The sequence below is a fragment of the Schistocerca nitens genome, chromosome 7 (genome assembly GCF_023898315.1).
Source record: "Schistocerca nitens isolate TAMUIC-IGC-003100 chromosome 7, iqSchNite1.1, whole genome shotgun sequence".
NCBI classification, from domain to species: domain Eukaryota; kingdom Metazoa; phylum Arthropoda; class Insecta; order Orthoptera; family Acrididae; genus Schistocerca; species Schistocerca nitens.
In genome coordinates this window covers 456,035,258-456,059,218 of record NC_064620.1, presented here as the reverse complement: position 1 = coordinate 456,059,218, position 23,961 = coordinate 456,035,258, and the positions used below count along the sequence as shown (strand labels likewise).

The 23,961-nt window shown below is 41.9% G+C and overlaps 9 non-coding genes across 9 annotated transcripts; all 9 read right to left on the bottom strand.

Annotated features, from left to right (window-relative positions):
- Positions 1-1,918: 1,918 nt before the first annotated feature.
- Positions 1,919-2,025, bottom strand: LOC126196669 (U6 spliceosomal RNA). The gene has a single exon (XR_007539127.1). It is a non-coding gene; the product is annotated as a U6 spliceosomal RNA (small nuclear RNA).
- A 2,493-nt stretch (positions 2,026-4,518) lies between these two features.
- LOC126196759 (U6 spliceosomal RNA) lies at positions 4,519-4,625 on the bottom strand. The gene has a single exon (XR_007539204.1). It is a non-coding gene; the product is annotated as a U6 spliceosomal RNA (small nuclear RNA).
- Positions 4,626-7,118: 2,493 nt separating this feature from the next.
- LOC126196668 (U6 spliceosomal RNA) lies at positions 7,119-7,225 on the bottom strand. Its single transcript, XR_007539126.1, has one exon. It is a non-coding gene; the product is annotated as a U6 spliceosomal RNA (small nuclear RNA).
- Positions 7,226-9,718: 2,493 nt separating this feature from the next.
- LOC126196758 (U6 spliceosomal RNA) lies at positions 9,719-9,825 on the bottom strand. Its single transcript, XR_007539203.1, has one exon. It is a non-coding gene; the product is annotated as a U6 spliceosomal RNA (small nuclear RNA).
- Positions 9,826-12,318: 2,493 nt separating this feature from the next.
- On the bottom strand, positions 12,319-12,425 carry LOC126196757 (U6 spliceosomal RNA). The gene has a single exon (XR_007539202.1). It is a non-coding gene; the product is annotated as a U6 spliceosomal RNA (small nuclear RNA).
- Positions 12,426-14,918: 2,493 nt separating this feature from the next.
- On the bottom strand, positions 14,919-15,025 carry LOC126196756 (U6 spliceosomal RNA). Its single transcript, XR_007539201.1, has one exon. It is a non-coding gene; the product is annotated as a U6 spliceosomal RNA (small nuclear RNA).
- A 2,493-nt stretch (positions 15,026-17,518) lies between these two features.
- Positions 17,519-17,625, bottom strand: LOC126196755 (U6 spliceosomal RNA). Its single transcript, XR_007539200.1, has one exon. It is a non-coding gene; the product is annotated as a U6 spliceosomal RNA (small nuclear RNA).
- Positions 17,626-20,118: 2,493 nt separating this feature from the next.
- On the bottom strand, positions 20,119-20,225 carry LOC126196753 (U6 spliceosomal RNA). The gene has a single exon (XR_007539199.1). It is a non-coding gene; the product is annotated as a U6 spliceosomal RNA (small nuclear RNA).
- A 2,492-nt stretch (positions 20,226-22,717) lies between these two features.
- On the bottom strand, positions 22,718-22,824 carry LOC126196752 (U6 spliceosomal RNA). The gene has a single exon (XR_007539198.1). It is a non-coding gene; the product is annotated as a U6 spliceosomal RNA (small nuclear RNA).
- Between the last annotated feature and the right edge of the window lie 1,137 nt (positions 22,825-23,961).

Here is a 23,961-nt window from a genome sequence, read left to right as displayed (position 1 = left end):
CACAGTCTGTGACCATGTACATTATTGAGTAACTCCTATTCATCCAATGGTGCCAGAAGACAATAGTGACTGCAAAAAGAGACACAGTAGCCTCACGAACCATTAAAACCACCATTCATACTGCACACTTTGAAACACAGCAGTGTAGGCCATTACTAGCGCATGGATGGGTGAATGCGAGTTGTGTGAGATAGTAGTAGGAATGATGGACATAGTTCCGTTTTCAGTACAATACCAGGTGATATATTTGTGTTGATCCAAGATTACACAGGGCAGGTCTACTTGGCAAGAGTGAAACACTGTGATGGAGATGTGTGAATGAGCCTAAAATATTGAGCGGACATGTGGTAAGAGAAACCAGGTTAGCATTGTGTTAGTAGCTGTAGTTATGTTCCTGTGAAATGTCAATCAGATGTAATCCAGTTTGGTGAATGTTGTTATTGCAGGAAGAATTGCTAGTGCAAAACAAAGAGTGATAGGTTTAGTATCTGAAAGCAGTTAATAACTGAGTAGCTACTGGTGTCATGTGACACAAACTGGTTTGTGATGTTGCTGTCTGTTCCAAAATCTTGAAGCTTGCTAGTGTTTTGTGTCTTGACTGCCTCTGTATTTGCTTATGTGCTAGAGCTTCTGTGTATGTGACATGATGAATATTGCATGCAGGGTTTGTCCAATCTTTCTGCTAGACACAGGATGAGAGGTGCATCAGCTGTAATTGTGAACAGCATCGACTTGTATGACATTGATGGGATTCAAAGTGCTGTCAAAATAGTAGAGCCTCACATCTAAATACTATATGTTAATATTAGCATACTGGTCTGCTTTCTAAACACTTCAGTGTTGTGGTATTCATTGGCTGACACTTTTGAATTTAATTTAGGTAACTATATGTAGTGGCAGATTGCCAGACATGTTTGTAAAATACTTTGTGTGTCGCACTAGTGAAATTTGTACATGACATGCTGGTGCACCACAGATTTGCTGTAATAGTTGGTTTTTAGGTGAAGGGCAGTGGCTTATTACACAGGCAGATATGCTTGAGTTAAGAATCTGATGAGGTGTCACCTGCAGCCTGTATTATGAGGCTGCAGCTGGACAGCAAGGCCACTAGGAGAGTTACTTGAAACATAATGTTAAATGAACTTCCTGTAAAGGGGTAACTTGCACACTTAATGATTAAAGAGACATCTACCTTCACATGTTTATTTATGCTGCTGAAACAATTATGGCATCAGCTGCAGCCATGAAGATGAATAAAGTTAAATGTTGTGGGTCTGTGTGCAGAAAGTATGTGATAGTGGCATACAGGCACCAGAAGCTTTGTAGGCGTTAGAGAAAAGTAAATATTAGGTAATGCAAGCTAATTTTAGAGCGCTAGAGTGTATTTAAGCAGTAGTCTGAGTGAAAGTATGTGAGTGAGAAAGATTTGGAACATGCAGCTATCTTGTGTAAAGTTGATGTCAGGTTTCCAAATGTTGTGTGTGGCAGTAGGTGTGTGTTATGAAATGACGTGATTGAGACAGTAGGAAGAGATGTTGTGCCAGCAGAGTGTGATACTGAGGAAGAGAAGAGGCTTTTGCCTGTGCTAGGCTTAGTCTTAGACTCGCTGTGATTTGTGTCACGTTTGCGAATGAGCTGAAGGGGTGCTAGTGACATGTACTTGTGTCAGTGTGGTTGTGGTTTTGGTGTGCTTGCTGAGTTGTTATTAGAGTGACATTTTAGATGTGCATTGGTGATGTAAGGGATAGGTTTATTGCCAGTTTTATCATGTTCTGTTGTGAATGAAAGAGAGTGGAGGAGAACTGCGTAAATGGTCAGCATAGTTTGTGACAAGTGGGTGCAGATATGAAGCGAAACTTGTGTAGGTGGCTGAGGGTATTAGCAGGTGATGTAAGACATGAGAGAGTGAGATTGCGAAAAAAATGTGGAACACTTCACGATTTTGCGTGTCATCCTTGCGCAGGGGCCATGCTAATCTTCTCTGTATCGTTCCAATTTTAGTATATGTACCGCCGAAGCGAGTACATTCGAGGAGCCGTCTGAAATTGTATATATAGTTATGGCGTCGCGTCAAACATGGTTCGGCTTGGACGTAGCTTTACGCAGCTCTGGCGAGGATCACAAGGCCTGCCGAGTGCTAATCTGTGAATTAATTACTGCGAGGTGTCGTTCTTAGTACGTGGCAGCTCTGTCAACTGTATTATTTGGCAGTATTGGATGTAAAACTTAGATCGTAGAGTCGCTTCCTCTCGCAGCATCCACCCAGAGCAGCAGCAGGTTCACACAGCTGCCGCTAGGCGGCAGCAAGACGTGTTGGTACGTATTGTCGCCATGTTCTCACATCGCGAGTTTAGTGTCTCATAGGCATACCTATGAAACACACTTCTCTAATGTGTGGGATAAATGACGCTGATTGGAGCTGGTAGCAGGTCTTGAAGACTCTCAAAACAAGCGAATATTTTTGCGAAACTGTCTTCACTGCTAACACAAATTGCATTACTCTTTCAGTGGTACTTTCTTACGATACTAATCGATTTAATGACAGAGTGCGCATATGCAAGGCAACTTTTAACTCACACATCAAGTACACCACAAGAAGACACAGTCTGTGACCATGTACATTATTGAGTAACTCCTATTCATCCAATGGTGCCAGAAGACAATAGTGCCTGCAAAAAGAGACACAGTAGCCTCACGAACCATTAAAACCACCATTCATATTGCACACTTTGAAACACAGCAGTGTAGGCCATTACTAGCGCATGGATTGGTGAATGCGAGTTGTGTGAGATAGTAGTAGGAATGATGGACATAGTTCCGTTTTCAGTACAATACCAGGTGATATATTTGTGTTGATCCAAGATTACACAGGGCAGGTCTACTTGGCAAGAGTGAAACACTGTGATGGAGATGTGTGAATGAGCCTAAAATATTGAGCGGACATGTGGTAAGAGAAACCAGGTTAGCATTGTGTTAGTAGCTGTAGTTATGTTCCTGTGAAATGTCAATCAGATGTAATCCAGTTTGGTGAATGTTGTTATTGCAGGAAGAATTGCTAGTGCAAAACAAAGAGTGATAGGTTTAGTATCTGAAAGCAGTTAATAACTGAGTAGCTACTGGTGTCATGTGACACAAACTGGTTTGTGATGTTGCTGTCTGTTCCAAAATCTTGAAGCTTGCTAGTGTTTTGTGTCTTGACTGCCTCTGTATTTGCTTATGTGCTAGAGCTTCTGTGTATGTGACATGATGAATATTGCATGCAGGGTTTGTCCAATCTTTCTGCTAGACACAGGATGAGAGGTGCATCAGCTGTAATTGTGAACAGCATCGACTTGTATGACATTGATGGGATTCAAAGTGCTGTCAAAATAGTAGAGCCTCACATCTAAATACTATATGTTAATATTAGCATACTGGTCTGCTTTCTAAACACTTCAGTGTTGTGGTATTCATTGGCTGACACTTTTGAATTTAATTTAGGTAACTATATGTAGTGGCAGATTGCCAGACATGTTTGTAAAATACTTTGTGTGTCGCACTAGTGAAATTTGTACATGACATGCTGGTGCACCACAGATTTGCTGTAATAGTTGGTTTTTAGGTGAAGGGCAGTGGCTTATTACACAGGCAGATATGCTTGAGTTAAGAATCTGATGAGGTGTCACCTGCAGCCTGTATTATGAGGCTGCAGCTGGACAGCAAGGCCACTAGGAGAGTTACTTGAAACATAATGTTAAATGAACTTCCTGTAAAGGGGTAACTTGCACACTTAATGATTAAAGAGACATCTACCTTCACATGTTTATTTATGCTGCTGAAACAATTATGGCATCAGCTGCAGCCATGAAGATGAATAAAGTTAAATGTTGTGGGTCTGTGTGCAGAAAGTATGTGATAGTGGCATACAGGCACCAGAAGCTTTGTAGGCGTTAGAGAAAAATAAATATTAGGTAATTCCAGCTAATTTTAGAGCGCTAGAGTGTATTTAAGCAGTAGTCTGAGTGAAAGTATGTGAGTGAGAAAGATTTGGAACATGCAGCTATCTTGTGTAAAGTTGATATCAGGTTTCCAAATGTTGTGTGTGGCAGTAGGTGTGTGTTATGAAATGACGTGATTGAGACAGTAGGAAGAGATGTTGTGCCAGCAGAGTGTGATACTGAGGAAGAGAAGAGGCTTTTGCCTGTGCTAGGCTTAGTCTTAGACTCGCTGTGATTTGTGTCACGTTTGCGAATGAGCTGACGGGGTGCTAGTGACATGTACTTGTGTCAGTGTGGTTGTGGTTTTGGTGTGCTTGCTGAGTTGTTATTAGAGTGAAATTTTAGACGTGCATTGGTGATGTAAGGGATAGGTTTATTGCCAGTTTTATCATGTTCTGTTGTGAATGAAAGAGAGTGGAGGAGAACTGCGTAAATGGTCAGCATAGTTTGTGACAAGTGGGTGCAGATATGAAGCGAAACTTGTGTAGGTGGCTGAGGGTATTAGCAGCTGATGTGAGACATGAGAGAGTGAGATTGCGAAAAAAATGTGGAACGCTTCACGATTTTGCGTGTCATCCTTGCGCAGGGGCCATGCTAATCTTCTCTGTATCGTTCCAATTTTAGTATATGTACCGCCGAAGCGAGTACATTCGAGGAGCCGTCTGAAATTGTATATATAGTTATGGCGTCGCGTCAAACATGGTTCGGCTTGGACGTAGCTTTACGCAGCTCTGGCGAGGATCACAAGGCCTGCCGAGTGCTAATCTGTGAATTAATTACTGCGAGGTGTCGTTCTTAGTAAGTGGCAGCTCTGTCAACTGTATTATTTGGCAGTATTGGATGTAAAACTTAGATCGTAGAGTCGCTTCCTCTCGCAGCATCCACCCAGAGCAGCAGCAGGTTCACACAGCTGCCGCTAGGCGGCAGCAAGACGTGTTGGTACGTATTGTCGCCATGTTCTCACATCGCGAGTTTAGTGTCTCATAGGCATACCTATGAAACACACTTCTCTAATGTGTGGGATAAATGACGCTGATTGGAGCTGGTAGCAGGTCTTGAAGACTCTCAAAACAAGCGAATATTTTTGCGAAACTGTCTTCACTGCTAACACAAATTGCATTACTCTTTCATTGGTACTTTCTTACGATACTAATCGATTTAATGACAGAGTGCGCATATGCAAGGCAACTTTTAACTCACACATCAAGTACACCACAAGAAGACACAGTCTGTGACCATGTACATTATTGAGTAACTCCTATTCATCCAATGGTGCCAGAAGACAATAGTGACTGCAAAAAGAGACACAGTAGCCTCACGAACCATTAAAACCACCATTCATATTGCACACTTTGAAACACAGCAGTGTAGGCCATTACTAGCGCATGGATGGGTGAATGCGAGTTGTGTGAGATACTAGTAGGAATGATGGACATAGTTCCGTTTTCAGTACAATACCAGGTGATATATTTGTGTTGATCCAAGATTACACAGGGCAGGTCTACTTGGCAAGAGTGAAACACTGTGATGGAGATGTGTGAATGAGCCTAAAATATTGAGCGGACATGTGGTAAGAGAAACCAGGTTAGCATTGTGTTAGTAGCTGTAGTTATGTTCCTGTGAAATGTCAATCAGATGTAATCCAGTTTGGTGAATGTTGTTATTGCAGGAAGAATTGCTAGTGCAAAACAAAGAGTGATAGGTTTAGTATCTGAAAGCAGTTAATAACTGAGTAGCTACTGGTGTCATGTGACACAAACTGGTTTGTGATGTTGCTGTCTGTTCCAAAATCTTGAAGCTTGCTAGTGTTTTGTGTCTTGACTGCCTCTGTATTTGCTTATGTGCTAGAGCTTCTGTGTATGTGACATGATGAATATTGCATGCAGGGTTTGTCCAATCTTTCTGCTAGACACAGGATGAGAGGTGCATCAGCTGTAATTGTGAACAGCATCGACTTGTATGACATTGATGGGATTCAAAGTGCTGTCAAAATAGTAGAGCCTCACATCTAAATACTATATGTTAATATTAGCATACTGGTCTGCTTTCTAAACACTTCAGTGTTGTGGTATTCATTGGCTGACACTTTTGAATTTAATTTAGGTAACTATATGTAGTGGCAGATTGCCAGACATGTTTGTAAAATACTTTGTGTGTCGCACTAGTGAAATTTGTACATGACATGCTGGTGCACCACAGATTTGCTGTAATAGTTGGTTTTTAGGTGAAGGTCAGTGGCTTATTACACAGGCAGATATGCTTGAGTTAAGAATCTGATGAGGTGTCACCTGCAGCCTGTATTATGAGGCTGCAGCTGGACAGCAAGGCCACTAGGAGAGTTACTTGAAACATAATGTTAAATGAACTTCCTGTAAAGGGGTAACTTGCACACTTAATGATTAAAGAGACATCTACCTTCACATGTTTATTTATGCTGCTGAAACAATTATGGCATCAGCTGCAGCCATGAAGATGAATAAAGTTAAATGTTGTGGGTCTGTGTGCAGAAAGTATGTGATAGTGGCATACAGGCACCAGAAGCTTTGTAGGCGTTAGAGAAAAATAAATATTAGGTAATGCAAGCTAATTTTAGAGCGCTAGAGTGTATTTAAGCAGTAGTCTGAGTGAAAGTATGTGAGTGAGAAAGATTTGGAACATGCAGCTATCTTGTGTAAAGTTGATATCAGGTTTCCAAATGTTGTGTGTGGCAGTAGGTGTGTGTTATGAAATGACGTGATTGAGACAGTAGGAAGAGATGTTGTGCCAGCAGAGTGTGATACTGAGGAAGAGAAGAGGCTTTTGCCTGTGCTAGGCTTAGTCTTAGACTCGCTGTGATTTGTGTCACGTTTGCGAATGAGCTGAAGGGGTGCTAGTGACATGTACTTGTGTCAGTGTAGTTGTGGTTTTGGTGTGCTTGCTGAGTTGTTATTAGAGTGACATTTTAGATGTGCATTGGTGATGTAAGGGATAGGTTTATTGCCAGTTTTATCATGTTCTGTTGTGAATGAAAGAGAGTGGAGGAGAACTGCGTAAATGGTCAGCATAGTTTGTGACAAGTGGGTGCAGATATGAAGCGAAACTTGTGTAGGTGGCTGAGGGTATTAGCAGGTGATGTAAGACATGAGAGAGTGAGATTGCGAAAAAAATGTGGAACACTTCACGATTTTGCGTGTCATCCTTGCGCAGGGGCCATGCTAATCTTCTCTGTATCGTTCCAATTTTAGTATATGTACCGCCGAAGCGAGTACATTCGAGGAGCCGTCTGAAATTGTATATATAGTTATGGCGTCGCGTCAAACATGGTTCGGCTTGGACGTAGCTTTACGCAGCTCTGGCGAGGATCACAAGGCCTGCCGAGTGCTAATCTGTGAATTAATTACTGCGAGGTGTCGTTCTTAGTACGTGGCAGCTCTGTCAACTGTATTATTTGGCAGTATTGGATGTAAAACTTAGATCGTAGAGTCGCTTCCTCTCGCAGCATCCACCCAGAGCAGCAGCAGGTTCACACAGCTGCCGCTAGGCGGCAGCAAGACGTGTTGGTACGTATTGTCGCCATGTTCTCACATCGCGAGTTTAGTGTCTCATAGGCATACCTATGAAACACACTTCTCTAATGTGTGGGATAAATGACGCTGATTGGAGCTGGTAGCAGGTCTTGAAGACTCTCAAAACAAGCGAATATTTTTGCGAAACTGTCTTCACTGCTAACACAAATTGCATTACTCTTTCAGTGGTACTTTCTTACGATACTAATCGATTTAATGACAGAGTGCGCATATGCAAGGCAACTTTTAACTCACACATCAAGTACACCACAAGAAGACACAGTCTGTGACCATGTACATTATTGAGTAACTCCTATTCATCCAATGGTGCCAGAAGACAATAGTGCCTGCAAAAAGAGACACAGTAGCCTCACGAACCATTAAAACCACCATTCATATTGCACACTTTGAAACACAGCAGTGTAGGCCATTACTAGCGCATGGATTGGTGAATGCGAGTTGTGTGAGATAGTAGTAGGAATGATGGACATAGTTCCGTTTTCAGTACAATACCAGGTGATATATTTGTGTTGATCCAAGATTACACAGGGCAGGTCTACTTGGCAAGAGTGAAACACTGTGATGGAGATGTGTGAATGAGCCTAAAATATTGAGCGGACATGTGGTAAGAGAAACCAGGTTAGCATTGTGTTAGTAGCTGTAGTTATGTTCCTGTGAAATGTCAATCAGATGTAATCCAGTTTGGTGAATGTTGTTATTGCAGGAAGAATTGCTAGTGCAAAACAAAGAGTGATAGGTTTAGTATCTGAAAGCAGTTAATAACTGAGTAGCTACTGGTGTCATGTGACACAAACTGGTTTGTGATGTTGCTGTCTGTTCCAAAATCTTGAAGCTTGCTAGTGTTTTGTGTCTTGACTGCCTCTGTATTTGCTTATGTGCTAGAGCTTCTGTGTATGTGACATGATGAATATTGCATGCAGGGTTTGTCCAATCTTTCTGCTAGACACAGGATGAGAGGTGCATCAGCTGTAATTGTGAACAGCATCGACTTGTATGACATTGATGGGATTCAAAGTGCTGTCAAAATAGTAGAGCCTCACATCTAAATACTATATGTTAATATTAGCATACTGGTCTGCTTTCTAAACACTTCAGTGTTGTGGTATTCATTGGCTGACACTTTTGAATTTAATTTAGGTAACTATATGTAGTGGCAGATTGCCAGACATGTTTGTAAAATACTTTGTGTGTCGCACTAGTGAAATTTGTACATGACATGCTGGTGCACCACAGATTTGCTGTAATAGTTGGTTTTTAGGTGAAGGGCAGTGGCTTATTACACAGGCAGATATGCTTGAGTTAAGAATCTGATGAGGTGTCACCTGCAGCCTGTATTATGAGGCTGCAGCTGGACAGCAAGGCCACTAGGAGAGTTACTTGAAACATAATGTTAAATGAACTTCCTGTAAAGGGGTAACTTGCACACTTAATGATTAAAGAGACATCTACCTTCACATGTTTATTTATGCTGCTGAAACAATTATGGCATCAGCTGCAGCCATGAAGATGAATAAAGTTAAATGTTGTGGGTCTGTGTGCAGAAAGTATGTGATAGTGGCATACAGGCACCAGAAGCTTTGTAGGCGTTAGAGAAAAATAAATATTAGGTAATTCCAGCTAATTTTAGAGCGCTAGAGTGTATTTAAGCAGTAGTCTGAGTGAAAGTATGTGAGTGAGAAAGATTTGGAACATGCAGCTATCTTGTGTAAAGTTGATATCAGGTTTCCAAATGTTGTGTGTGGCAGTAGGTGTGTGTTATGAAATGACGTGATTGAGACAGTAGGAAGAGATGTTGTGCCAGCAGAGTGTGATACTGAGGAAGAGAAGAGGCTTTTGCCTGTGCTAGGCTTAGTCTTAGACTCGCTGTGATTTGTGTCACGTTTGCGAATGAGCTGACGGGGTGCTAGTGACATGTACTTGTGTCAGTGTGGTTGTGGTTTTGGTGTGCTTGCTGAGTTGTTATTAGAGTGAAATTTTAGACGTGCATTGGTGATGTAAGGGATAGGTTTATTGCCAGTTTTATCATGTTCTGTTGTGAATGAAAGAGAGTGGAGGAGAACTGCGTAAATGGTCAGCATAGTTTGTGACAAGTGGGTGCAGATATGAAGCGAAACTTGTGTAGGTGGCTGAGGGTATTAGCAGCTGATGTGAGACATGAGAGAGTGAGATTGCGAAAAAAATGTGGAACGCTTCACGATTTTGCGTGTCATCCTTGCGCAGGGGCCATGCTAATCTTCTCTGTATCGTTCCAATTTTAGTATATGTACCGCCGAAGCGAGTACATTCGAGGAGCCGTCTGAAATTGTATATATAGTTATGGCGTCGCGTCAAACATGGTTCGGCTTGGACGTAGCTTTACGCAGCTCTGGCGAGGATCACAAGGCCTGCCGAGTGCTAATCTGTGAATTAATTACTGCGAGGTGTCGTTCTTAGTAAGTGGCAGCTCTGTCAACTGTATTATTTGGCAGTATTGGATGTAAAACTTAGATCGTAGAGTCGCTTCCTCTCGCAGCATCCACCCAGAGCAGCAGCAGGTTCACACAGCTGCCGCTAGGCGGCAGCAAGACGTGTTGGTACGTATTGTCGCCATGTTCTCACATCGCGAGTTTAGTGTCTCATAGGCATACCTATGAAACACACTTCTCTAATGTGTGGGATAAATGACGCTGATTGGAGCTGGTAGCAGGTCTTGAAGACTCTCAAAACAAGCGAATATTTTTGCGAAACTGTCTTCACTGCTAACACAAATTGCATTACTCTTTCAGTGGTACTTTCTTACGATACTAATCGATTTAATGACAGAGTGCGCATATGCAAGGCAACTTTTAACTCACACATCAAGTACACCACAAGAAGACACAGTCTGTGACCATGTACATTATTGAGTAACTCCTATTCATCCAATGGTGCCAGAAGACAATAGTGACTGCAAAAAGAGACACAGTAGCCTCACGAACCATTAAAACCACCATTCATATTGCACACTTTGAAACACAGCAGTGTAGGCCATTACTAGCGCATGGATGGGTGAATGCGAGTTGTGTGAGATAGTAGTAGGAATGATGGACATAGTTCCGTTTTCAGTACAATACCAGGTGATATATTTGTGTTGATCCAAGATTACACAGGGCAGGTCTACTTGGCAAGAGTGAAACACTGTGATGGAGATGTGTGAATGAGCCTAAAATATTGAGCGGACATGTGGTAAGAGAAACCAGGTTAGCATTGTGTTAGTAGCTGTAGTTATGTTCCTGTGAAATGTCAATCAGATGTAATCCAGTTTGGTGAATGTTGTTATTGCAGGAAGAATTGCTAGTGCAAAACAAAGAGTGATAGGTTTAGTATCTGAAAGCAGTTAATAACTGAGTAGCTACTGGTGTCATGTGACACAAACTGGTTTGTGATGTTGCTGTCTGTTCCAAAATCTTGAAGCTTGCTAGTGTTTTGTGTCTTGACTGCCTCTGTATTTGCTTATGTGCTAGAGCTTCTGTGTATGTGACATGATGAATATTGCATGCAGGGTTTGTCCAATCTTTCTGCTAGACACAGGATGAGAGGTGCATCAGCTGTAATTGTGAACAGCATCGACTTGTATGACATTGATGGGATTCAAAGTGCTGTCAAAATAGTAGAGCCTCACATCTAAATACTATATGTTAATATTAGCATACTGGTCTGCTTTCTAAACACTTCAGTGTTGTGGTATTCATTGGCTGACACTTTTGAATTTAATTTAGGTAACTATATGTAGTGGCAGATTGCCAGACATGTTTGTAAAATACTTTGTGTGTCGCACTAGTGAAATTTGTACATGACATGCTGGTGCACCACAGATTTGCTGTAATAGTTGGTTTTTAGGTGAAGGGCAGTGGCTTATTACACAGGCAGATATGCTTGAGTTAAGAATCTGATGAGGTGTCACCTGCAGCCTGTATTATGAGGCTGCAGCTGGACAGCAAGGCCACTAGGAGAGTTACTTGAAACATAATGTTAAATGAACTTCCTGTAAAGGGGTAACTTGCACACTTAATGATTAAAGAGACATCTACCTTCACATGTTTATTTATGCTGCTGAAACAATTATGGCATCAGCTGCAGCCATGAAGATGAATAAAGTTAAATGTTGTGGGTCTGTGTGCAGAAAGTATGTGATAGTGGCATACAGGCACCAGAAGCTTTGTAGGCGTTAGAGAAAAATAAATATTAGGTAATGCAAGCTAATTTTAGAGCGCTAGAGTGTATTTAAGCAGTAGTCTGAGTGAAAGTATGTGAGTGAGAAAGATTTGGAACATGCAGCTATCTTGTGTAAAGTTGATATCAGGTTTCCAAATGTTGTGTGTGGCAGTAGGTGTGTGTTATGAAATGACGTGATTGAGACAGTAGGAAGAGATGTTGTGCCAGCAGAGTGTGATACTGAGGAAGAGAAGAGGCTTTTGCCTGTGCTAGGCTTAGTCTTAGACTCGCTGTGATTTGTGTCACGTTTGCGAATGAGCTGAAGGGGTGCTAGTGACATGTACTTGTGTCAGTGTGGTTGTGGTTTTGGTGTGCTTGCTGAGTTGTTATTAGAGTGACATTTTAGATGTGCATTGGTGATGTAAGGGATAGGTTTATTGCCAGTTTTATCATGTTCTGTTGTGAATGAAAGAGAGTGGAGGAGAACTGCGTAAATGGTCAGCATAGTTTGTGACAAGTGGGTGCAGATATGAAGCGAAACTTGTGTAGGTGGCTGAGGGTATTAGCAGCTGATGTGAGACATGAGAGAGTGAGATTGCGAAAAAAATGTGGAACGCTTCACGATTTTGCGTGTCATCCTTGCGCAGGGGCCATGCTAATCTTCTCTGTATCGTTCCAATTTTAGTATATGTACCGCCGAAGCGAGTACATTCGAGGAGCCCTCTGAAATTGTATATATAGTTATGGCGTCGCGTCAAACATGGTTCGGCTTGGACGTAGCTTTACGCAGCTCTGGCGAGGATCACAAGGCCTGCCGAGTGCTAATCTGTGAATTAATTACTGCGAGGTGTCGTTCTTAGTAAGTGGCAGCTCTGTCAACTGTATTATTTGGCAGTATTGGATGTAAAACTTAGATCGTAGAGTCGCTTGCTCTCGCAGCATCCACCCAGAGCAGCAGCAGGTTCACACAGCTGCCGCTAGGCGGCAGCAAGACGTGTTGGTACGTATTGTCGCCATGTTCTCACATCGCGAGTTTAGTGTCTCATAGGCATACCTATGAAACACACTTCTCTAATGTGTGGGATAAATGACGCTGATTGGAGCTGGTAGCAGGTCTTGAAGACTCTCAAAACAAGCGAATATTTTTGCGAAACTGTCTTCACTGCTAACACAAATTGCATTACTCTTTCAGTGGTACTTTCTTACGATACTAATCGATTTAATGACAGAGTGCGCATATGCAAGGCAACTTTTAACTCACACATCAAGTACACCACAAGAAGACACAGTCTGTGACCATGTACATTATTGAGTAACTCCTATTCATCCAATGGTGCCAGAAGACAATAGTGACTGCAAAAAGAGACACAGTAGCCTCACGAACCATTAAAACCACCATTCATATTGCACACTTTGAAACACAGCAGTGTAGGCCATTACTAGCGCATGGATGGGTGAATGCGAGTTGTGTGAGATAGTAGTAGGAATGATGGACATAGTTCCGTTTTCAGTACAATACCAGGTGATATATTTGTGTTGATCCAAGATTACACAGGGCAGGTCTACTTGGCAAGAGTGAAACACTGTGATGGAGATGTGTGAATGAGCCTAAAATATTGAGCGGACATGTGGTAAGAGAAACCAGGTTAGCATTGTGTTAGTAGCTGTAGTTATGTTCCTGTGAAATGTCAATCAGATGTAATCCAGTTTGGTGAATGTTGTTATTGCAGGAAGAATTGCTAGTGCAAAACAAAGAGTGATAGGTTTAGTATCTGAAAGCAGTTAATAACTGAGTAGCTACTGGTGTCATGTGACACAAACTGGTTTGTGATGTTGCTGTCTGTTCCAAAATCTTGAAGCTTGCTAGTGTTTTGTGTCTTGACTGCCTCTGTATTTGCTTATGTGCTAGAGCTTCTGTGTATGTGACATGATGAATATTGCATGCAGGGTTTGTCCAATCTTTCTGCTAGACACAGGATGAGAGGTGCATCAGCTGTAATTGTGAACAGCATCGACTTGTATGACATTGATGGGATTCAAAGTGCTGTCAAAATAGTAGAGCCTCACATCTAAATACTATATGTTAATATTAGCATACTGGTCTGCTTTCTAAACACTTCAGTGTTGTGGTATTCATTGGCTGACACTTTTGAATTTAATTTAGGTAACTATATGTAGTGGCAGATTGCCAGACATGTTTGTAAAATACTTTGTGTGTCGCACTAGTGAAATTTGTACATGACATGCTGGTGCACCACAGATTTGCTGTAATAGTTGGTTTTTAGGTGAAGGGCAGTGGCTTATTACACAGGCAGATATGCTTGAGTTAAGAATCTGATGAGGTGTCACCTGCAGCCTGTATTATGAGGCTGCAGCTGGACAGCAAGGCCACTAGGAGAGTTACTTGAAACATAATGTTAAATGAACTTCCTGTATAGGGGTAACTTGCACACTTAATGATTAAAGAGACATCTACCTTCACATGTTTATTTATGCTGCTGAAACAATTATGGCATCAGCTGCAGCCATGAAGATGAATAAAGTTAAATGTTGTGGGTCTGTGTGCAGAAAGTATGTGATAGTGGCATACAGGCACCAGAAGCTTTGTAGGCGTTAGAGAAAAATAAATATTAGGTAATGCAAGCTAATTTTAAAGCGCTAGAGTGTATTTAAGCAGTAGTCTGAGTGAAAGTATGTGAGTGAGAAAGATTTGGAACATGCAGCTATCTTGTGTAAAGTTGATGTCAGGTTTCCAAATGTTGTGTGTGGCAGTAGGTGTGTGTTATGAAATGACGTGATTGAGACAGTAGGAAGAGATGTTGTGCCAGCAGAGTGTGATACTGAGGAAGAGAAGAGGCTTTTGCCTGTGCTAGGCTTAGTCTTAGACTCGCTGTGATTTGTGTCACGTTTGCGAATGAGCTGAAGGGGTGCTAGTGACATGTACTTGTGTCAGTGTGGTTGTGGTTTTGGTGTGCTTGCTGAGTTGTTATTAGAGTGACATTTTAGATGTGCATTGGTGATGTAAGGGATAGGTTTATTGCCAGTTTTATCATGTTCTGTTGTGAATGAAAGAGAGTGGAGGAGAACTGCGTAAATGGTCAGCATAGTTTGTGACAAGTGGGTGCAGATATGAAGCGAAACTTGTGTAGGTGGCTGAGGGTATTAGCAGCTGATGTGAGACATGAGAGAGTGAGATTGCGAAAAAAATGTGGAACGCTTCACGATTTTGCGTGTCATCCTTGCGCAGGGGCCATGCTAATCTTCTCTGTATCGTTCCAATTTTAGTATATGTACCGCCGAAGCGAGTACATTCGAAGAGCCCTCTGAAATTGTATATATAGTTATGGCGTCGCGTCAAACATGGTTCGGCTTGGACGTAGCTTTACGCAGCTCTGGCGAGGATCACAAGGCCTGCCGAGTGCTAATCTGTGAATTAATTACTGCGAGGTGTCGTTCTTAGTAAGTGGCAGCTCTGTCAACTGTTTTATTTGGCAGTATTGGATGTAAACCTTAGATCGTAGAGTCGCTTGCTCTCGCAGCATCCACCCAGAGCAGCAGCAGGTTCACATAGCTGCCGCTAGGCGGCAGCAAGACGTGTTGGCACGTATTGTCGCCATGTTCTCACATCGCGAGTTTAGTGTCTCATAGGCATACCTATGAAACACACTTCTCTAATGTGTGGGATAAATGACGCTGATTGGAGCTGGTAGCAGGTCTTGAAGACTCTCAAAACAAGCGAATATTTTTGCGAAACTGTCTTCACTGCTAACACAAATTGCATTACTCTTTCAGTGGTACTTTCTTACGATACTAATCGATTTAATGACAGAGTGCGTATATGCAAGGCAACTTTTAACTCACACATCAAGTACACCACAAGAAGACACAGTCTGTGACCATGTACATTATTGAGTAACTCCTATTCATCCAATGGTGCCAGAAGACAATAGTGACTGCAAAAAGAGACACAGTAGCCTCACGAACCATTAAAACCACCATTCATATTGCACACTTTGAAACACAGCAGTGTAGGCCATTACTAGCGCATGGATGGGTGAATGCGAGTTGTGTGAGATAGTAGTAGGAATGATGGACATAGTTCCGTTTTCAGTACAATACCAGGTGATATATTTGTGTTGATCCAAGATTACACAGGGCAGGTCTACTTGGCAAGAGTGAAACACTGTGATGGAGATGTGTGAATGAGCCTAAAATATTGAGCGGACATGTGGTAAGAGAAACCAGGTTAGCATTGTGTTAGTAGCTGTAGTTATGTTCCTGTGAAATGTCAATCAGATGTAATCCAGTTTGGTGAATGTTGTTATTGCAGGAAGAATTGCTAGTGCAAAACAAAGAGTGATAGGTTTAGTATCTGAAAGCAGTTAATAACTGAGTAGCTACTGGTGTCATGTGACACAAACTGGTTTGTGATGTTGCTGTCTGTTCCAAAATCTTGAAGCTTGCTAGTGTTTTGTGTCTTGACTGCCTCTGTATTTGCTTATGTGCTAGAGCTTCTGTGTATGTGACATGATGAATATTGCATGCAGGGTTTGTCCAATCTTTCTGCTAGACACAGGATGAGAGGTGCATCAGCTGTAATTGTGAACAGCATCGACTTGTATGACATTGATGGGATTCAAAGTGCTGTCAAAATAGTAGAGCCTCACATCTAAATACTATATGTTAATATTAGCATACTGGTCTGCTTTCTAAACACTTCAGTGTTGTGGTATTCATTGGCTGACACTTTTGAATTTAATTTAGGTAACTATATGTAGTGGCAGATTGCCAGACATGTTTGTAAAATACTTTGTGTGTCGCACTAGTGAAATTTGTACATGACATGCTGGTGCACCACAGATTTGCTGTAATAGTTGGTTTTTAGGTGAAGGGCAGTGGCTTATTACACAGGCAGATATGCTTCAGTTAAGAATCTGATGAGGTGTCACCTGCAGCCTGTATTATGAGGCTGCAGCTGGACAGCAAGGCCACTAGGAGAGTTACTTGAAACATAATGTTAAATGAACTTCCTGTAAAGGGGTAACTTGCACACTTAATGATTAAAGAGACATCTACCTTCACATGTTTATTTATGCTGCTGAAACAATTATGGCATCAGCTGCAGCCATGAAGATGAATAAAGTTAAATGTTGTGGGTCTGTGTGCAGAAAGTATGTGATAGTGGCATACAGGCACCAGAAGCTTTGTAGGCGTTAGAGAAAAATAAATATTAGGTAATGCAAGCTAATTTTAGAGCGCTAGAGTGTATTTAAGCAGTAGTCTGAGTGAAAGTATGTGAGTGAGAAAGATTTGGAACATGCAGCTATCTTGTGTAAAGTTGATGTCAGGTTTCCAAATGTTGTGTGTGGCAGTAGGTGTGTGTTATGAAATGACGTGATTGAGACAGTAGGAAGAGATGTTGTGCCAGCAGAGTGTGATACTGAGGAAGAGAAGAGGCTTTTGCCTGTGCTAGGCTTAGTCTTAGACTCGCTGTGATTTGTGTCACGTTTGCGAATGAGCTGAAGGGGTGCTAGTGACATGTACTTGTGTCAGTGCGGTTGTGGTTTTGGTGTGCTTGCTGAGTTGTTATTAGAGTGACATTTTAGATGTGCATTGGTGATGTAAGGGATAGGTTTATTGCCAGTTTTATCATGTTCTGTTGTGAATGAAAGAGAGTGGAGGAGAACTGCGTAAATGGTCAGCATAGTTTGTGACAAGTGGGTGCAGATATGAAGCGAAACTTGTGTAGGTGGCTGAGGGTATTAGCAGCTGATGTGAGACATGAGAGAGTGAGATTGCGAAAAAAATGTGGAACGCTTCACGATTTTGCGTGTCATCCTTGCGCAGGGGCCATGCTAATCTTCTCTGTATCGTTCCAATTTTAGTATATGTACCGCCGAAGCGAGTACATTCGAAGAGCCCTCTGAAATTGTATATATAGTTATGGCGTCGCGTCAAACATGGTTCGGCTTGGACGTAGCTTTACGCAGCTCTGGCGAGGATCACAAGGCCTGCCGAGTGCTAATCTGTGAATTAATTACTGCGAGGTGTCGTTCTTAGTAAGTGGCAGCTCTGTCAACTGTTTTATTTGGCAGTATTGGATGTAAACCTTAGATCGTAGAGTCGCTTGCTCTCGCAGCATCCACCCAGAGCAGCAGCAGGTTCACATAGCTGCCGCTAGGCGGCAGCAAGACGTGTTGGCACGTATTGTCGCCATGTTCTCACATCGCGAGTTTAGTGTCTCATAGGCATACCTATGAAACACACTTCTCTAATGTGTGGGATAAATGACGCTGATTGGAGCTGGTAGCAGGTCTTGAAGACTCTCAAAACAAGCGAATATTTTTGCGAAACTGTCTTCACTGCTAACACAAATTGCATTACTCTTTCAGTGGTACTTTCTTACGATACTAATCGATTTAATGACAGAGTGCGTATATGCAAGGCAACTTTTAACTCACACATCAAGTACACCACAAGAAGACACAGTCTGTGACCATGTACATTATTGAGTAACTCCTATTCATCCAATGGTGCCAGAAGACAATAGTGACTGCAAAAAGAGACACAGTAGCCTCACGAACCATTAAAACCACCATTCATATTGCACACTTTGAAACACAGCAGTGTAGGCCATTACTAGCGCATGGATGGGTGAATGCGAGTTGTGTGAGATAGTAGTAGGAATGATGGACATAGTTCCGTTTTCAGTACAATACCAGGTGATATATTTGTGTTGATCCAAGATTACACAGGGCAGGTCTACTTGGCAAGAGTGAAACACTGTGATGGAGATGTGTGAATGAGCCTAAAATATTGAGCGGACATGTGGTAAGAGAAACCAGGTTAGCATTGTGTTAGTAGCTGTAGTTATGTTCCTGTGAAATGTCAATCAGATGTAATCCAGTTTGGTGAATGTTGTTATTGCAGGAAGAATTGCTAGTGCAAAACAAAGAGTGATAGGTTTAGTATCTGAAAGCAGTTAATAACTGAGTAGCTACTGGTGTCATGTGACACAAACTGGTTTGTGATGTTGCTGTCTGTTCCAAAATCTTGAAGCTTGCTAGTGTTTTGTGTCTTGACTGCCTCTGTATTTGCTTATGTGCTAGAGCTTCTGTGTATGTGACATGATGAATATTGCATGCAGGGTTTGTCCAATCTTTCTGCTAGACACAGGATGAGAGGTGCATCAGCTGTAATTGTGAACAGCATCGACTTGTATGACATTGATGGGATTCAAAGTGCTGTCAAAATAGTAGAGCCTCACATCTAAATACTATATGTTAATATTAGCATACTGGTCTGCTTTCTAAACACTTCAGTGTTGTGGTATTCATTGGCTGACACTTTTGAATTTAATTTAGGTAACTATATGTAGTGGCAGATTGCCAGACATGTTTGTAAAATACTTTGTGTGTCGCACTAGTGAAATTTGTACATGACATGCTGGTGCACCACAGATTTGCTGTAATAGTTGGTTTTTAGGTGAAGGGCAGTGGCTTATTACACAGGCAGATATGCTTCAGTTAAGAATCTGATGAGGTGTCACCTGCAGCCTGTATTATGAGGCTGCAGCTGGACAGCAAGGCCACTAGGAGAGTTACTTGAAACATAATGTTAAATGAACTTCCTGTAAAGGGGTAACTTGCACACTTAATGATTAAAGAGACATCTACCTTCACATGTTTATTTATGCTGCTGAAACAATTATGGCATCAGCTGCAGCCATGAAGATGAATAAAGTTAAATGTTGTGGGTCTGTGTGCAGAAAGTATGTGATAGTGGCATACAGGCACCAGAAGCTTTGTAGGCGTTAGAGAAAAATAAATATTAGGTAATGCAAGCTAATTTTAGAGCGCTAGAGTGTATTTAAGCAGTAGTCTGAGTGAAAGTATGTGAGTGAGAAAGATTTGGAACATGCAGCTATCTTGTGTAAAGTTGATGTCAGGTTTCCAAATGTTGTGTGTGGCAGTAGGTGTGTGTTATGAAATGACGTGATTGAGACAGTAGGAAGAGATGTTGTGCCAGCAGAGTGTGATACTGAGGAAGAGAAGAGGCTTTTGCCTGTGCTAGGCTTAGTCTTAGACTCGCTGTGATTTGTGTCACGTTTGCGAATGAGCTGAAGGGGTGCTAGTGACATGTACTTGTGTCAGTGCGGTTGTGGTTTTGGTGTGCTTGCTGAGTTGTTATTAGAGTGACATTTTAGATGTGCATTGGTGATGTAAGGGATAGGTTTATTGCCAGTTTTATCATGTTCTGTTGTGAATGAAAGAGAGTGGAGGAGAACTGCGTAAATGGTCAGCATAGTTTGTGACAAGTGGGTGCAGATATGAAGCGAAACTTGTGTAGGTGGCTGAGGGTATTAGCAGCTGATGTGAGACATGAGAGAGTGAGATTGCGAAAAAAATGTGGAACGCTTCACGATTTTGCGTGTCATCCTTGCGCAGGGGCCATGCTAATCTTCTCTGTATCGTTCCAATTTTAGTATATGTACCGCCGAAGCGAGTACATTCGAGGAGCCCTCTGAAATTGTATATATAGTTATGGCGTCGCGTCAAACATGGTTCGGCTTGGACGTAGCTTTACGCAGCTCTGGCGAGGATCACAAGGCCTGCCGAGTGCTAATCTGTGAATTAATTACTGCGAGGTGTCGTTCTTAGTAAGTGGCAGCTCTGTCAACTGTTTTATTTGGCAGTATTGGATGTAAACCTTAGATCGTAGAGTCGCTTGCTCTCGCAGCATCCACCCAGAGCAGCAGCAGGTTCACACAGCTGCCGCTAGGCGGCATCAAGACGTGTTGGCACGTATTGTCGCCATGTTCTCACATCGCGAGTTTAGTGTCTCATAGGCATACCTATGAAACACACTTTCTAATGTGTGGGATAAATGACGCTGATTGGAGCTGGTAGCAGGTCTTGAAGACTCTCAAAACAAGCGAATATTTTTGCGAAACTGTCTTCACTGCTAACACAAATTGCATTACTCTTTCAGTGGTACTTTCTTACGATACTAATCGATTTAATGACAGAGTGCGCATATGCAAGGCAACTTTTAACTCACACATCAAGTACACCACAAGAAGACACAGTCTGTGACCATGTACATTATTGAGTAACTCCTATTCATCCAATGGTGCCAGAAGACAATAGTGACTGCAAAAAGAGACACAGTAGCCTCACGAACCATTAAAACCACCATTCATATTGCACACTTTGAAACACAGCAGTGTAGGCCATTACTAGCGCATGGATGGGTGAATGCGAGTTGTGTGAGATAGTAGTAGGAATGATGGACATAGTTCCGTTTTCAGTACAATACCAGGTGATATATTTGTGTTGATCCAAGATTACACAGGGCAGGTCTACTTGGCAAGAGTGAAACACTGTGATGGAGATGTGTGAATGAGCCTAAAATATTGAGCGGACATGTGGTAAGAGAAACCAGGTTAGCATTGTGTTAGTAGCTGTAGTTATGTTCCTGTGAAATGTCAATCAGATGTAATCCAGTTTGGTGAATGTTGTTATTGCAGGAAGAATTGCTAGTGCAAAACAAAGAGTGATAGGTTTAGTATCTGAAAGCAGTTAATAACTGAGTAGCTACTGGTGTCATGTGACACAAACTGGTTTGTGATGTTGCTGTCTGTTCCAAAATCTTGAAGCTTGCTAGTGTTTTGTGTCTTGACTGCCTCTGTATTTGCTTATGTGCTAGAGCTTCTGTGTATGTGACATGATGAATATTGCATGCAGGGTTTGTCCAATCTTTCTGCTAGACACAGGATGAGAGGTGCATCAGCTGTAATTGTGAACAGCATCGACTTGTATGACATTGATGGGATTCAAAGTGCTGTCAAAATAGTAGAGCCTCACATCTAAATACTATATGTTAATATTAGCATACTGGTCTGCTTTCTAAACACTTCAGTGTTGTGGTATTCATTGGCTGACACTTTTGAATTTAATTTAGGTAACTATATGTAGTGGCAGATTGCCAGACATGTTTGTAAAATACTTTGTGTGTCGCACTAGTGAAATTTGTACATGACATGCTGGTGCACCACAGATTTGCTGTAATAGTTGGTTTTTAGGTGAAGGGCAGTGGCTTATTACACAGGCAGATATGCTTAAGTTACGAATCTGATGAGGTGTCACCTGCAGCCTGTATTATGAGGCTGCAGCTGGACAGCAAGGCCACTAGGAGAGTTACTTGAAACATAATGTTAAATGAACTTCCTGTAAAGGGGTAACTTGCACACTTAATGATTAAAGAGACATCTACCTTCACATGTTTATTTATGCTGCTGAAACAATTATGGCATCAGCTGCAGCCATGAAGATGAATAAAGTTAAATGTTGTGGGTCTGTGTGCAGAAAGTATGTGATAGTGGCATACAGGCACCAGAAGCTTTGTAGGCGTTAGAGAAAAATAAATATTAGGTAATGCAAGCTAATTTTAGAGCGCTAGAGTGTATTTAAGCAGTAGTCTGAGTGAAAGTATGTGAGTGAGAAAGATTTGGAACATGCAGCTATCTTGTGTAAAGTTGATGTCAGGTTTCCAAATGTTGTGTGTGGCAGTAGGTGTGTGTTATGAAATGACGTGATTGAGACAGTAGGAAGAGATGTTGTGCCAGCAGAGTGTGATACTGAGGAAGAGAAGAGGCTTTTGCCTGTGCTAGGCTTAGTCTTAGACTCGCTGTGATTTGTGTCACGTTTGCGAATGAGCTGAAGGGGTGCTAGTGACATGTACTTGTGTCAGTGCGGTTGTGGTTTTGGTGTGCTGGCTGAGTTGTTATTAGAGTGACATTTTAGATGTGCATTGGTGATGTAAGGGATAGGTTTATTGCCAGTTTTATCATGTTCTGTTGTGAATGAAAGAGAGTGGAGGAGAACTGCGTAAATGGTCAGCATAGTTTGTGACAAGTGGGTGCAGATATGAAGCGAAACTTGTGTAGGTGGCTGAGGGTATTAGCAGCTGATGTGAGACATGAGAGAGTGAGATTGCGAAAAAAATGTGGAACGCTTCACGATTTTGCGTGTCATCCTTGCGCAGGGGCCATGCTAATCTTCTCTGTATCGTTCCAATTTTAGTATATGTACCGCCGAAGCGAGTACATTCGAGGAGCCCTCTGAAATTGTATATATAGTTATGGCGTCGCGTCAAACATGGTTCGGCTTGGACGTAGCTTTACGCAGCTCTGGCGAGGATCACAAGGCCTGCCGAGTGCTAATCTGTGAATTAATTACTGCGAGGTGTCGTTCTTAGTAAGTGGCAGCTCTGTCAACTGTATTATTTGGCAGTATTGGATGTAAACCTTAGATCGTAGAGTCGCTTGCTCTCGCAGCATCCACCCAGAGCAGCAGCAGGTTCACACAGCTGCCGCTAGGCGGCAGCAAGACGTGTTGGCACGTATTGTCGCCATGTTCTCACATCGCGAGTTTAGTGTCTCATAGGCATACCTATGAAACACACTTCTCTAATGTGTGGGATAAATGACGCTGATTGGAGCTGGTAGCAGGTCTTGAAGACTCTCAAAACAAGCGAATATTTTTGCGAAACTGTCTTCACTGCTAACACAAATTGCATTACTCTTTCAGTGGTACTTTCTTACGATACTAATCGATTTAATGACAGAGTGCGCATATGCAAGGCAACTTTTAACTCACACATCAAGTACACCACAAGAAGACACAGTCTGTGACCATGTACATTATTGAGTAACTCCTATTCATCCAATGGTGCCAGAAGACAATAGTGACTGCAAAAAGAGACACAGTAGCCTCACGAACCATTAAAACCACCATTCATATTGCACACTTTGAAACACAGCAGTGTAGGCCATTACTAGCGCATGGATGGGTGAATGCGAGTTGTGTGAGATAGTAGTAGGAATGATGGACATAGTTCCGTTTTCAGTACAATACCAGGTGATATATTTGTGTTGATCCAAGATTACACAGGGCAGGTCTACTTGGCAAGAGTGAAACACTGTGATGGAGATGTGTGAATGAGCCTAAAATATTGAGCGGACATGTGGTAAGAGAAACCAGGTTAGCATTGTGTTAGTAGCTGTAGTTATGTTCCTGTGAAATGTCAATCAGATGTAATCCAGTTTGGTGAATGTTGTTATTGCAGGAAGAATTGCTAGTGCAAAACAAAGAGTGATAGGTTTAGTATCTGAAAGCAGTTAATAACTGAGTAGCTACTGGTGTCATGTGACACAAACTGGTTTGTGATGTTGCTGTCTGTTC